This window comes from Pseudorasbora parva, chromosome 20 (genome assembly GCF_024679245.1).
Source record: "Pseudorasbora parva isolate DD20220531a chromosome 20, ASM2467924v1, whole genome shotgun sequence".
NCBI lineage: Eukaryota > Metazoa > Chordata > Actinopteri > Cypriniformes > Gobionidae > Pseudorasbora > Pseudorasbora parva.
The window spans coordinates 21088133-21101387 of NC_090191.1; the positions used below are offsets into that span (position 1 = coordinate 21088133).

Here is a 13255-nt window from a genome sequence, read left to right on the forward strand (position 1 = left end):
TTGTTGACTCTGGAGTTTGAACCCAGGACCTCATATATGCAAATAATATTCTCTACAACTGAGCTTCTTAACCTTGTGAAAGTTGCATTGAGTTCCATGTGCCTTGTACTAAAGCTAGTTGCTATTTTTCAAACATAAATTAGGCAGAGAGAAATGCACAACAGAAAAAGGTTTGAGATGATGAATAACTTTCATTGGAGATGCTGGGGATTGAACCCAGGACCTCATACATGCGAAGCATGCGCTCTACCACTGAGCTACATCCCCTGATGAACAGATGCAAGTTTCCTGCAGGCTACTTGAAAGTTCCACATTGCTTTGAAATGCTGGGGATTGTCAGCATTTCAAAGCAACCCAGGTTGCACAATACTTTGAAATGCTGAGGATTGAAACCAGGACCTTTGTTGCAAAAAAATCACTTGAAAATTGCACAACTTTCCTTGGAGATGCTGAGGATTGAACCCAGGACCTCATACATGTGAAGCATGCGCTCTACCACTGAGCTACATCCCCTAACGAACAGAAGCAAGTTTCCTGCAGGCTACTGGAAAGTTCCACGTTGCTTTGAAATGCTGGGGATTGTCAGCATTTCAAAGCAACCCAGGTTGCACAATATTTTGAAATGCTGGGGATTGAACCCAGGACCTTTGTTGCAAAGCATATTCTCTACCACTGAACTTCTGACCCTTGTGAAAGTTGGGTTGAGTTACTATTTTTCAAACATAAATTAGGCAGAGAGAAATGCACAATAGATAAAGCTTTGAGTTGATGAATAACTTCCATTGGAGATGCTGGGGATTGAAACCAGGACCTCATCATGCAAAGCATGCGGTCTAACACTGAGCTACATCCCCTGATGAACAAAAGCAAGTTTCCTGCAGTCTAGTGGAAAGTTCCACATTGCTTTGAAATGCTGGGGATTGTCAGCATTTCAAAGCAACTCAGATTGCACATTACTTTAAAAGGCAGGAGATTGAACCCAGGTCCTTTAATTGCAAAAAAATAGCTTGACAAATCCACAACTTTCATTGTTGACGCTGGGGTTTTAACCCAGGACCTTTGTTGCAAAAAAGATGAATTGACAACTCCAGAACTTTCCTTGGAGATGCTGGGGATTGAACCCAGGACCTCATACATGCGAAGCATGCGCTCTACCACTGAGCTACATCCCCTGATGAACATAAGCAAGTTTCTTGCAGCCTAGTGGAAAGCTTCACATTGCTTTGAAATGCTGGGGATTGTCAGCATTTCAAAGCAACCCAGGTTGCACAATACTTTGAAATGCTGAGGATTGAAACCAGGACCTTTGTTGCAAAAAAATAACTTGAAAATTCCACAACTTTCCTTGGAGATGCTGGGGATTGAACCCAGGACCTCATACATGCGAAGCATGCGCTCTACCACTGAGCTACATCCCCTGATGAACAGAAGCAAGTTTCCTGCAGGCTAGTGGAAAGCTTTACATTGGGATTGTCAGCATTTCTAAGCAACCCAGGTTGCACATTGCTTTGAAATGCTGGAGATTGAACCCAGGAACTTTGTTGCAAAAAAAGATAACTTGACAATTCCACAACCTTCCTTTGGAGATGCTGGGGATTGAACCCAGGACCTCATACATGCGAAGCATGCGCTCTACCACTGAGCTACATCCCCTGATGAACAGATGCAAGTTTCCTGCAAGCTAGTGGAAAGTTCCACTTTGCTTTGAAATACTGGGGATTGTCAGCATTTAAAAGCAACTCAGATTGCACATTACTTTGAAATGCTGAGGATTGAACCCAGGACCTTTGTTGCAAAAAAGATGAATTGACAACTCCTGAACTTTCCTTGGAGGTGCTGGGGATTGAACCCAGGACCTCATACATGCGAATAATGCGCTCTACCACTGAGCTACATCCCCTGATGAACAGAAGCAAGTTTCTTGCAGCCTAGTGGAAAGCTTCACATTGCTTTGAAATGCTGGGGATAGTCAGCATTTCTAAACAACCCAGGTTGCACATTGCTTTGAAATGCTGGGGATTGAACCCAGGACCTTTGTTGCAAAAAAAATAAATTGACAATTCTACAACTTTCCTTGGAGATGCTGGGGATTGAACCTAGGACCCCATACATGCAAAGGATGTGCTCTACCACTGAGCTACATCCCCTGATGAACAGAAGTAAGTTTCCTGCAGGCTAGTGGAAAGTTCCACATTGCTTTGAAATGCTGGGGATTGAACCCAGGACCTTTGTTTCAAAGAAGGATAACTTGACAATTCGACAACTTTCATTGTTGACTCTGGAGTTTGAACCCAGGACCTCATATATGCAAATAATATTCTCTACAACTGAGCTTCTTAACCTTGTGAAAGTTGCATTGAGTTCCATGTGCCTTGTACTAAAGCTAGTTGCTATTTTTCAAACATAAATTAGGCAGAGAGAAATGCACAACAGAAAAAGCTTTGAGATGATGAATAACTTTCATTGGAGATGCTGGGGATTGAACCCAGGACCTCATACATGCGAAGCATGCGCTCTACCACTGAGCTACATCCCCTGATGAACAGATGCAAGTTTCCTGCAGGCTACTTGAAAGTTCCACATTGCTTTGAAATGCTGGGGATTGTCAGCATTTCAAAGCAACCCAGGTTGCACAATACTTTGAAATGCTGAGGATTGAAACCAGGACCTTTGTTGCAAAAAAATCACTTGAAAATTGCACAACTTTCCTTGGAGATGCTGAGGATTGAACCCAGGACCTCATACATGTGAAGCATGCGCTCTACCACTGAGCTACATCCCCTAACGAACAGAAGCAAGTTTCCTGCAGGCTACTGGAAAGTTCCACGTTGCTTTGAAATGCTGGGGATTGTCAGCATTTCAAAGCAACCCAGGTTGCACAATATTTTGAAATGCTGGGGATTGAACCCAGGACCTTTGTTGCAAAGCATATTCTCTACCACTGAACTTCTGACCCTTGTGAAAGTTGGGTTGAGTTACTATTTTTCAAACATAAATTAGGCAGAGAGAAATGCACAATAGATAAAGCTTTGAGTTGATGAATAACTTCCATTGGAGATGCTGGGGATTGAAACCAGGACCTCATCATGCAAAGCATGCGGTCTAACACTGAGCTACATCCCCTGATGAACAAAAGCAAGTTTCCTGCAGTCTAGTGGAAAGTTCCACATTGCTTTGAAATGCTGGGGATTGTCAGCATTTCAAAGCAACTCAGATTGCACATTACTTTAAAAGGCAGGAGATTGAACCCAGGTCCTTTAATTGCAAAAAAATAGCTTGACAAATCCACAACTTTCATTGTTGACGCTGGGGTTTTAACCCAGGACCTTTGTTGCAAAAAAGATGAATTGACAACTCCAGAACTTTCCTTGGAGATGCTGGGGATTGAACCCAGGACCTCATACATGCGAAGCATGCGCTCTACCACTGAGCTACATCCCCTGATGAACATAAGCAAGTTTCTTGCAGCCTAGTGGAAAGCTTCACATTGCTTTGAAATGCTGGGGATTGTCAGCATTTCAAAGCAACCCAGGTTGCACAATACTTTGAAATGCTGAGGATTGAAACCAGGACCTTTGTTGCAAAAAAATAACTTGAAAATTCCACAACTTTCCTTGGAGATGCTGGGGATTGAACCCAGGACCTCATACATGCGAAGCATGCGCTCTACCACTGAGCTACATCCCCTGATGAACAGAAGCAAGTTTCCTGCAGGCTAGTGGAAAGCTTTACATTGGGATTGTCAGCATTTCTAAGCAACCCAGGTTGCACATTGCTTTGAAATGCTGGAGATTGAACCCAGGAACTTTGTTGCAAAAAAAGATAACTTGACAATTCCACAACCTTCCTTTGGAGATGCTGGGGATTGAACCCAGGACCTCATACAGGCAAAGCATGTGCTCTACCACTGAGCAACATCCCCTGATGAGCTAAATAAAGTTTCCTGCAGCCTAGTGGAAAGTTCCACATTGTTTTAAAATGCAGGAGATTGAACCCAGGTCCTTTAATTGCAAAAAAAAATAGCTTGAGAAATCCACAACTTTCATTGTTGACGCTGGGGTTTGAGCCAAGGAATTCATACATGTAAAGCATTCGCTCTACCACAGAGCTACATCCCCTAATGAACTAAATAAAGTTTCCTGCAGGTTAGTGGAAAGTTCCACATTGTTTTGAAATGCTGGATATTGAACCCAGGACCTTTGTTGCAAAAAAATACTTAACAAATGCACAACTTTCTTTGTTGATGCTGGGGTTTGAACCCAGGACATCATATAAGCAAAGCATATTCTCTACCACTGAACTACTGACCCTTGTGAAAGTTGGGTTGAGTTACTATTTTTCAAACATAAATTAGGCAGAGAGAAATGCACAATAGATAAAGCTTTGAGTTGATGAAGAACTTTCATTGGAGATGCTGGGGATTGAACCCAGGACCTTACACATGCAAAGCATGCGGTCTAACACTGAGCTACATCCCCTGATGAACAGAAGCAAGTTTCCTGCAAGCTAGTGGAAAGTTCCACTTCGCTTTGAAATGCTGGGGATTGTCAGCATATAAAAGCAACTCAGATTGCACATTACTTTGAAATGCTGAGGATTGAACCCAGGACCTTTGTTGCAAAAAAATAACTCAACAATTCAACAACTTTCATTGGTGATGCTGGCGATTGAACCCACCCAGATAGCAAAATTGCTCTGGCCCAGATCCGGCCCACACTTTACACTTTCATCTGGCCCACTACCCACGTGGAATGATGGCACTTGGGCGGTCCGCTCCCGTTTGCCAGATTTAGGCCGCAATCAAGCCATAGCAACGGCGCATGTCAGCCATGAACAAAACGCATGAAGCAGAACTGGCCCACATCTGGCAGGACCTCATACATGCTAAGCATGCGCTCTACCACTGAGCTACATCCCCTGATAAACAGAAACAAGTGTCCTGCACTCTAGTGGAAAGTTCCACATTGCTTTGAAATGCTGGGGATTGTCAGCATTTCAAAGCAACCCAGGTTGCACATTGCTTTGAAATAATGGGGATTGAACCCAGGACCTTTGTTGCAAAAAAGATCACTTGACAATTCCACAACTTTCCTTTGGAGATGCTGTGGATTGAACCCAGGACCTCATACATGTAAAGCACGTGCTCTACCAATGAGCTACATCCCCTGATGAACTAAACAAAGTTTCCTGCAGCCTAGTGGAAAGTTCCACATTGTTTTGAAATGCTGGAGATTGAACCCAGGTCCTTTGTTGCAAAGAAGGATAACTTGACAATTCAACAACTTTCAATGTTGACGCTGGGGTTTGAACCCAGGACCTCATATATGCAAATAATATTCTCTACAACTGAGCTTAACCTTGTGAAAGTTGCTTTGAGTTCCATGTGCCTTGTACTAAAGCTAGTTGCTATTTTTCAAACATAAATTAGGCAGAGAGAAATGCACAACAGAAAAAGCTTTGAGATGATGAATAACTTTCATTGGAGATGCTGGGGACTGAACCCAGGACCTCATACATGCGAAGCATGCGCTCTACCACTGAGCTACACCCCCTGGTGAACAGAAGCAAGTTTCCTGCAGGCTACTGGAAAGTTCCACATTGCGTTGAAATGCTGGGGATTGTCAGCATTTCAAAGCAACCCAGGTTGCACAATACTTTGAAATGCTGAGGATTGAAACCAGGACCTTTGTTGCAAAAAAATAACTTGAAAATTCCACAACTTTCCTTGGAAATGCTGGAGATTGAACCCAGGACCTCATACATGCGAAGCATGCGCTCTACCACTGAGCTACATCCCCTGATGAACAGAAGCAAGTTTCCTGCAGGCTAGTGGAAAGCTTCATATTGCTTCACATTGGGATTGTCAGCATTTCTAAGCAACCCAGGTTGCACATTGCTTTGAAATGCTGGGGATTGAACTTAGGAACTTTGTTGCAAAAAAAGATAACTTGACAATTCCACAACTTTCCTTTGGAGGTGCTGGGGATTGAACCCAGGGTCTCATACAGGCAAAGCATGTGCTCTACCACTGAGCAACAAACCCTGATAAACTAAACAAAGTTTCCTGCAGCCTAGTGGAAAGTTCCACATTGTTTTAAAATGCAGGAGATTGAACCCAGGTCCTTTAATTGCAAAAAAATAGCTTGACAAATCCACAACTTTCATTGTTGACGCTGGGGTTTGAACCCAAGACCTCATACATGCAAAGCATGTGCGCTACCATTGAGCTACATCCCCTGATGAACAGAAGAAAGTTTCCTGCAGGCTAGTGGAAAGTTCCACATTGCTTTGAAATGCTGGGGAATGAACCCAGGACCTTTGTTGCAAAAAAGGATAACTTGACAATTCGACAACTTTCAATGTTGACGCTGGGGTTTGAACCCAGGACCTCATACATGCGAAGCATGCGCTCTACCACTGAGCTACATCCCCTGATGAACAGATGTAAGTTTCCTGCAGGCTACTGGAAAGTTCCACATTGCTTTGAAATGCTGGGGATTGTCAGCATTTCAAAGCAACCCAGGTTGCACAATACTTTGAAATGCTGAGGATTGAAACCAGGACCTTTGTTGCAAAAAAATAACTTGAAAATTCCACAACTTTCCTTGGAGATGCTGGGGATTGAACCCAGGACCTCATACATGCGAAGCATGCGCTCTACCACTGAGCTACATCCCCTGACGAACAGAACCAAGTTTCCTGCAGGCTAGTGGAAAGCTTCATATTGCTTCACATTGGGATTGTCAGCATTTCTAAGCAACCCAGGTTGCACATTGCTTTGAAATGCTGGGGATTGAACTTAGGAACTTTGTTGCAAAAAAAGATAACTTGACAATTCCAAAACTTTCCTTTGGAGATGCTGGGGATTGAACCCAGGGTCTCATACAGGCAAAGCATGTGCTCTACCACTGAGCAACAAACCCTGATAAACTAAACAAAGTTTCCTGCAGCCTAGTGGAAAGTTCCACATTGTTTTAAAATGCAGGAGATTGAACCCAGGTCCTTTAATTGCAAAAAAAAAAAGCTTGACAAATCCACAAATTTCATTGTTGACGCTGGGGTTTGAACCTAAGACCTCATACATGCAAAGCATGTGCTCTACCATTGAGCTACATCCCCTGATGAACAGAGGTAAGTTTCCTGCAGGCTAGTGGAAAGTTCCACATTGCTTTGAAATGCTGGGGAATGAACCCAGGACCTTTGTTGCAAAAAAGGATAACTTGACAATTCGACAACTTTCAATGTTGACGCTGGGGTTTGAACCCAGGACCTCATATATGCAAATAATATTCTCTACAACTGAGCTTCTTAACCTTGTGAAAGTTGCATTGAGTACCATGTGCCTTGTACTAAAGCTATTTGCTATTTTTCAAACATTAATTAGGCAGAGAGAAATGCACAACAGAAAAAGCTTTGAGATGATGAATAACTTTCATTGGAGATGCTGGGGATTGAACCCAGGACCTCATACATGCGAAGCATGCGCTCTACCACTGAGCTACATCCCCTGATGAACGGATGCAAGTTTCCTGCAGGCTACTGGAAAGTTCCACATTGCTTTGAAATGCTGGGGATTGTCAGCATTTCAAAGCAACCCAGGTTGCACAATACTTTGAAATGCAGAGGATTGAAACCAGGACCTTTGTTGCAAAAAAATCACTTGAAAATTGCACAATTTTCCTTGGAGATGCTGAGGATTGAACCCAGGACCTCATACATGCGAAGCATGCGCTCTACCACTGAGCTACATCCCCTAACGAACAGAAGCAAGTTTCCTGCAGGCTACTGGAAAGTTCCACGTTGCTTTGAAATGCTGGGGATTGTCAGCATTTCAAAGCAACCCAGGTTGCACAATATTTTGAAATGCTGGGGATTGAACCCAGGACCTTTGTTGCAAAGCATATTCTCTACCACTGAACTTCTGACCCTTGTGAAAGTTGGGTTGAGTTACTATTTTTAAAACATAAATTAGGCAGAGAGAAATGCACAATAGATAAAGCTTTGAGTTGATGAATAACTTCCATTGGAGATGCTGGGGATTGAAACCAGGACCTCTTCATGCAAAGCATGCGGTCTAACACTGAGCTACATCCCCTGATGAACAAAAGCAAGTTTCCTGCAGTCTAGTGGAAAGTTCCACATTGCTTTGAAATGCTGGGGATTGTCAGCATTTCAAAGCAACTCAGATTGCACAATACTTTAAAAGGCAGGAGATTGAACCCAGGTCCTTTAATTGCAAAAAAATAGCTTGACAAATCCACAACTTTCATTGTTGACGCTGGGGTTTTAACCCAGGACCTTTGTTGCAAAAAAGATGAATTGACAACTCCAGAACTTTCCTTGGAGATGCTGGGGATTGAACCCAGGACCTCATACATGCGAAGCATGCGCTCTACCACTGAGCTACATCCCCTGATGAACATAAGCAAGTTTCTTGCAGCCTAGTGGAAAGCTTCACATTGCTTTGAAATGCTGGGGATAGTCAGCATTTCTAAACAACCCAGGTTGCACATTGCTTTGAAATGCTGGGGATTGAACCCAGGACCTTTGTTGCAAAAAATAAATAAATTGACAATTCTACAACTTTCCTTGGAGATGCTAGGGATTGAACCTAGGACCCCATACATGCAAAGGATGTGCTCTACCACTGAGCTACATCCCCTGATGAACAGAAGTAAGTTTCCTGCAGGCTAGTGGAAAGTTCCACATTGCTTTGAAATGCTGGGGATTGAACCCAGGACCTTTGTTTCAAAGAAGGATAACTTGACAATTCGACAACTTTCATTGTTGAATCTGGAGTTTGAACCCAGGACCTCATATATGCAAATAATATTCTCTACAACTGAGCTTCTTAACCTTGTGAAAGTTGCATTGAGTTCCATGTGCCTTGTACTAAAGCTAGTTGCTATTTTTCAAACATAAATTAGGCAGAGAGAAATGCACAACAGAAAAAGCTTTGAGATGATGAATAACTTTCATTGGAGATGCTGGGGATTGAACCCAGGACCTCATACATGCGAAGCATGCGCTCTACCACTGAGCTACATCCCCTGATGAACAAATGTAAGTTTCCTGCAGGCTACTGGAAAGTTCCACATTGCTTTGAAATGCTGGGGATTGTCAGCATTTCAAAGCAACCTAGGTTGCACAATACTTTGAAATGCTGAGGATTGAAACCAGGACCTTTGTTGCAAAAAAATAACTTGAAAATTCCACAACTTTCCTTGGAGATGCTGGGGATTGAACCCAGGACCTCATACATGCGAAGCATGCGCTCTACCACTGAGCTACATCCCCTGATGAACAGACGCAAGTTTCCTGCAGGCTAGTGGAAAGCTTCATATTGCTTCACATTGGGATTGTCAGCATTTCTAAGCAACCCAGGTTGCACATTGCTTTGAAATGCTGGGGATTGAACTTAGGAACTTTGTTGCAAAAAAAGATAACTTGACAATTCCACAACTTTCCTTTGGAGATGCTGGGGATTGAACCCAGGGTCTCATACAGGCAAAGCATGTGCTCTACCACTGAGCAACAACCCCTGATAAACTAAACAAAGTTTCCTGCAGCCTAGTGGAAAGTTCCACATTGTTTTAAAATGCAGGAGATTGAACCCAGGTCCTTTAATTGCAAAAAAAATAGCTTGACAGATCCACAACTTTCATTGTTGACGCTGGGGTTTGAACCCAAGACCTCATACATGCAAAGCATGTGCTCTACCATTGAGCTACATCCCTTGATGAACAGAAGTAAGTTTCCTGAAGGCTTGTGGAAAGTTCCACATTGCTTTGAAATGCTGGGGAATGAACCCAGGACCTTTGTTGCAAAAAAGGATAACTTGACAATTCGACAACTTTCAATGTTGATGCTGGGGTTTGAACCCAGGACCTCATATATGCAAATAATATTCTCTACAACTGAGCTTCTTAACCTTGTGAAAGTTGCATTGAGTACCATGTGCCTTGTACTAAAGCTATTTGCTATTTTTCAAACATTAATTAGGCAAAGAGAAATGCACAACAGAAAAAGCTTTGAGATGATGAATAACTTTCATTGAAGATGCTGGGGATTGAACCCAGGACCTCATACATGCGAAGCATGCGCTCTACCACTGAGCTACATCCCCTGATGAACAGATGCAAGTTTCCTGCAAGCTAGTGGAAAGTTCCACTTTGCTTTGAAATACTGGGGATTGTCAGCATTTAAAAGCAACTCAGATTGCACATTACTTTGAAATGCTGAGGATTGAACCCAGGACCTTTGTTGCAAAAAAGATGAATTGACAACTCCTGAACTTTCCTTGGAGGTGCTGGGGATTGAACCCAGGACCTCATACATGCGAATAATGCGCTCTACCACTGAGCTACATCCCCTGATGAACAGAAGCAAGTTTCTTGCAGCCTAGTGGAAAGCTTCACATTGCTTTGAAATGCTGGGGATAGTCAGCATTTCTAAACAACCCAGGTTGCACATTGCTTTGAAATGCTGGGGATTGAACCCAGGACCTTTGTTGCAAAAAAAATAAATTGACAATTCTACAACTTTCCTTGGAGATGCTGGGGATTGAACCTAGGACCCCATACATGCAAAGGATGTGCTCTACCACTGAGCTACATCCCCTGATGAACAGAAGAAAGTTTCTTGCAGGCTAGTGGAAAGTTCCACATTGCTTTGAAATGCTGGGGATTGAACCCAGGACCTTTGTTTCAAAGAAGGATAACTTGACAATTCGACAACTTTCATTGTTGACTCTGGGGTTTGAACCCAGGACCTCATATATGCAAATAATATTCTCTACAACTGAGCTTCTTAACCTTGTGAAAGTTGCATTGAGTTCCATGTGCCTTGTACTAAAGCTAGTTGCTATTTTTCAAACATAAATTAGGCAGAGAGAAATGCACAACAGAAAAAGCTTTGAGATGATGAATAACTTTCATTGGAGATGCTGGGGATTGAACCCAGGACCTCATACATGCGAAGCATGCGCTCTACCACTGAGCTACATCCCCTGATGAACAGATGTAAGTTTCCTGCAGGCTACTGGAAAGTTCCACATTGCTTTGAAATGCTGGGGATTGTCAGCATTTCAAAGCAACCCAGGTTGCACATTGCTTTGAAATGCTGGGGATTGAACCCAGGACCTTTGTTGCAAAAAAAAAAAATTGACAATTCTACAACTTTCCTTGGAGATGCTGGGGATTGAACCTAGGACCCCATACATGCAAAGGATGTGCTCTACCACTGAGCTACATCCCCTGATGAACAGAAGTAAGTTTCCTGCAGGCTAGTGGAAAGTTCCACATTGCTTTGAAATGCTGGGGATTGAACCCAGGACCTTTGTTTCAAAGAAGGATAACTTGACAATTCGACAACTTTCATTGTTGACTCTGGAGTTTGAACCCAGGACCTCATATATGCAAATAATATTCTCTACAACTGAGCTTCTTAACCTTGTGAAAGTTGCATTGAGTTCCATGTGCCTTGTACTAAAGCTAGTTGCTATTTTTCAAACATAAATTAGGCAGAGAGAAATGCACAACAGAAAAAGCTTTGAGATGATGAATAACTTTCATTGGAGATGCTGGGGATTGAACCCAGGACCTCATACATGCGAAGCATGCGCTCTACCACTGAGCTACATCCCCTGATGAACAGATGCAAGTTTCCTGCAGGCTACTTGAAAGTTCCACATTGCTTTAAAATGCTGGGGATTGTCAGCATTTCAAAGCAACCCAGGTTGCACAATACTTTGAAATGCTGAGGATTGAAACCAGGACCTTTGTTGCAAAAAAATCACTTGAAAATTGCACAACTTTCCTTGGAGATGCTGAGGATTGAACCCAGGACCTCATACATGTGAAGCATGCGCTCTACCACTGAGCTACATCCCCTAACGAACAGAAGCAAGTTTCCTGCAGGCTACTGGAAAGTTCCACGTTGCTTTGAAATGCTGGGGATTGTCAGCATTTCAAAGCAACCCAGGTTGCACAATATTTTGAAATGCTGGGGATTGAACCCAGGACCTTTGTTGCAAAGCATATTCTCTACCACTGAACTTCTGACCCTTGTGAAAGTTGGGTTGAGTTACTATTTTTCAAACATAAATTAGGCAGAGAGAAATGCACAATAGATAAAGCTTTGAGTTGATGAATAACTTCCATTGGAGATGCTGGGGATTGAAACCAGGACCTCATCATGCAAAGCATGCGGTCTAACACTGAGCTACATCCCCTGATGAACAAAAGCAAGTTTCCTGCAGTCTAGTGGAAAGTTCCACATTGCTTTGAAATGCTGGGGATTGTCAGCATTTCAAAGCAACTCAGATTGCACATTACTTTAAAAGGCAGGAGATTGAACCCAGGTCCTTTAATTGCAAAAAAATAGCTTGACAAATCCACAACTTTCATTGTTGACGCTGGGGTTTTAACCCAGGACCTTTGTTGCAAAAAAGATGAATTGACAACTCCAGAACTTTCCTTGGAGATGCTGGGGATTGAACCCAGGACCTCATACATGCGAAGCATGCGCTCTACCACTGAGCTACATCCCCTGATGAACATAAGCAAGTTTCTTGCAGCCTAGTGGAAAGCTTCACATTGCTTTGAAATGCTGGGGATTGTCAGCATTTCAAAGCAACCCAGGTTGCACAATACTTTGAAATGCTGAGGATTGAAACCAGGACCTTTGTTGCAAAAAAATAACTTGAAAATTCCACAACTTTCCTTGGAGATGCTGGGGATTGAACCCAGGACCTCATACATGCGAAGCATGCGCTCTACCACTGAGCTACATCCCCTGATGAACAGAAGCATGTTTCCTGCAGGCTAGTGGAAAGCTTTACATTGGGATTGTCAGCATTTCTAAGCAACCCAGGTTGCACATTGCTTTGAAATGCTGGAGATTGAACCCAGGAACTTTGTTGCAAAAAAAGATAACTTGACAATTCCACAACCTTCCTTTGGAGATGCTGGGGATTGAACCCAGGACCTCATACAGGCAAAGCATGTGCTCTACCACTGAGCAACATCCCCTGATGAGCTAAATAAAGTTTCCTGCAGCCTAGTGGAAAGTTCCACATTGTTTTAAAATGCAGGAGATTGAACCCAGGTCCTTTAATTGCAAAAAAAAAATAGCTTGAGAAATCCACAACTTTCATTGTTGACGCTGGGGTTTGAGCCAAGGAATTCATACATGTAAAGCATTCGCTCTACCACAGAGCTACATCCCCTAATGAACTAAATAAAGTTTCCTGCAG

The 13255-nt window shown here is 42.8% G+C and overlaps 24 non-coding genes across 24 annotated transcripts; all 24 read right to left on the bottom strand.

Moving 5' to 3' along the window:
• Window positions 1–195: 195 nt before the first annotated feature.
• trnaa-cgc (transfer RNA alanine (anticodon CGC)) lies at window positions 196–267 on the bottom strand. Its single transcript has one exon. It is a non-coding gene; the product is annotated as a tRNA-Ala (tRNA).
• Window positions 268–1100: 833 nt separating this feature from the next.
• trnaa-cgc (transfer RNA alanine (anticodon CGC)) lies at window positions 1101–1172 on the bottom strand. The gene has a single exon. It is a non-coding gene; the product is annotated as a tRNA-Ala (tRNA).
• A 174-nt stretch (window positions 1173–1346) lies between these two features.
• On the bottom strand, window positions 1347–1418 carry trnaa-cgc (transfer RNA alanine (anticodon CGC)). The gene has a single exon. It is a non-coding gene; the product is annotated as a tRNA-Ala (tRNA).
• Window positions 1419–1581: 163 nt separating this feature from the next.
• Window positions 1582–1653, bottom strand: trnaa-cgc (transfer RNA alanine (anticodon CGC)). Its single transcript has one exon. It is a non-coding gene; the product is annotated as a tRNA-Ala (tRNA).
• A 175-nt stretch (window positions 1654–1828) lies between these two features.
• trnaa-cgc (transfer RNA alanine (anticodon CGC)) lies at window positions 1829–1900 on the bottom strand. Its single transcript has one exon. It is a non-coding gene; the product is annotated as a tRNA-Ala (tRNA).
• A 564-nt stretch (window positions 1901–2464) lies between these two features.
• trnaa-cgc (transfer RNA alanine (anticodon CGC)) lies at window positions 2465–2536 on the bottom strand. The gene has a single exon. It is a non-coding gene; the product is annotated as a tRNA-Ala (tRNA).
• Window positions 2537–3369: 833 nt separating this feature from the next.
• trnaa-cgc (transfer RNA alanine (anticodon CGC)) lies at window positions 3370–3441 on the bottom strand. The gene has a single exon. It is a non-coding gene; the product is annotated as a tRNA-Ala (tRNA).
• A 174-nt stretch (window positions 3442–3615) lies between these two features.
• trnaa-cgc (transfer RNA alanine (anticodon CGC)) lies at window positions 3616–3687 on the bottom strand. Its single transcript has one exon. It is a non-coding gene; the product is annotated as a tRNA-Ala (tRNA).
• Window positions 3688–5094: 1407 nt separating this feature from the next.
• On the bottom strand, window positions 5095–5166 carry trnav-uac (transfer RNA valine (anticodon UAC)). The gene has a single exon. It is a non-coding gene; the product is annotated as a tRNA-Val (tRNA).
• A 314-nt stretch (window positions 5167–5480) lies between these two features.
• Window positions 5481–5552, bottom strand: trnaa-cgc (transfer RNA alanine (anticodon CGC)). Its single transcript has one exon. It is a non-coding gene; the product is annotated as a tRNA-Ala (tRNA).
• Window positions 5553–5726: 174 nt separating this feature from the next.
• On the bottom strand, window positions 5727–5798 carry trnaa-cgc (transfer RNA alanine (anticodon CGC)). Its single transcript has one exon. It is a non-coding gene; the product is annotated as a tRNA-Ala (tRNA).
• A 562-nt stretch (window positions 5799–6360) lies between these two features.
• Window positions 6361–6431, bottom strand: trnaa-cgc (transfer RNA alanine (anticodon CGC)). Its single transcript has one exon. It is a non-coding gene; the product is annotated as a tRNA-Ala (tRNA).
• Window positions 6432–6606: 175 nt separating this feature from the next.
• trnaa-cgc (transfer RNA alanine (anticodon CGC)) lies at window positions 6607–6678 on the bottom strand. The gene has a single exon. It is a non-coding gene; the product is annotated as a tRNA-Ala (tRNA).
• Window positions 6679–7436: 758 nt separating this feature from the next.
• Window positions 7437–7508, bottom strand: trnaa-cgc (transfer RNA alanine (anticodon CGC)). Its single transcript has one exon. It is a non-coding gene; the product is annotated as a tRNA-Ala (tRNA).
• A 174-nt stretch (window positions 7509–7682) lies between these two features.
• trnaa-cgc (transfer RNA alanine (anticodon CGC)) lies at window positions 7683–7754 on the bottom strand. Its single transcript has one exon. It is a non-coding gene; the product is annotated as a tRNA-Ala (tRNA).
• A 587-nt stretch (window positions 7755–8341) lies between these two features.
• trnaa-cgc (transfer RNA alanine (anticodon CGC)) lies at window positions 8342–8413 on the bottom strand. The gene has a single exon. It is a non-coding gene; the product is annotated as a tRNA-Ala (tRNA).
• A 566-nt stretch (window positions 8414–8979) lies between these two features.
• Window positions 8980–9051, bottom strand: trnaa-cgc (transfer RNA alanine (anticodon CGC)). Its single transcript has one exon. It is a non-coding gene; the product is annotated as a tRNA-Ala (tRNA).
• Window positions 9052–9225: 174 nt separating this feature from the next.
• trnaa-cgc (transfer RNA alanine (anticodon CGC)) lies at window positions 9226–9297 on the bottom strand. Its single transcript has one exon. It is a non-coding gene; the product is annotated as a tRNA-Ala (tRNA).
• A 757-nt stretch (window positions 9298–10054) lies between these two features.
• Window positions 10055–10126, bottom strand: trnaa-cgc (transfer RNA alanine (anticodon CGC)). Its single transcript has one exon. It is a non-coding gene; the product is annotated as a tRNA-Ala (tRNA).
• A 175-nt stretch (window positions 10127–10301) lies between these two features.
• Window positions 10302–10373, bottom strand: trnaa-cgc (transfer RNA alanine (anticodon CGC)). Its single transcript has one exon. It is a non-coding gene; the product is annotated as a tRNA-Ala (tRNA).
• A 564-nt stretch (window positions 10374–10937) lies between these two features.
• On the bottom strand, window positions 10938–11009 carry trnaa-cgc (transfer RNA alanine (anticodon CGC)). The gene has a single exon. It is a non-coding gene; the product is annotated as a tRNA-Ala (tRNA).
• Window positions 11010–11573: 564 nt separating this feature from the next.
• On the bottom strand, window positions 11574–11645 carry trnaa-cgc (transfer RNA alanine (anticodon CGC)). The gene has a single exon. It is a non-coding gene; the product is annotated as a tRNA-Ala (tRNA).
• Window positions 11646–12478: 833 nt separating this feature from the next.
• trnaa-cgc (transfer RNA alanine (anticodon CGC)) lies at window positions 12479–12550 on the bottom strand. Its single transcript has one exon. It is a non-coding gene; the product is annotated as a tRNA-Ala (tRNA).
• A 174-nt stretch (window positions 12551–12724) lies between these two features.
• trnaa-cgc (transfer RNA alanine (anticodon CGC)) lies at window positions 12725–12796 on the bottom strand. Its single transcript has one exon. It is a non-coding gene; the product is annotated as a tRNA-Ala (tRNA).
• Window positions 12797–13255: the final 459 nt, after the last annotated feature.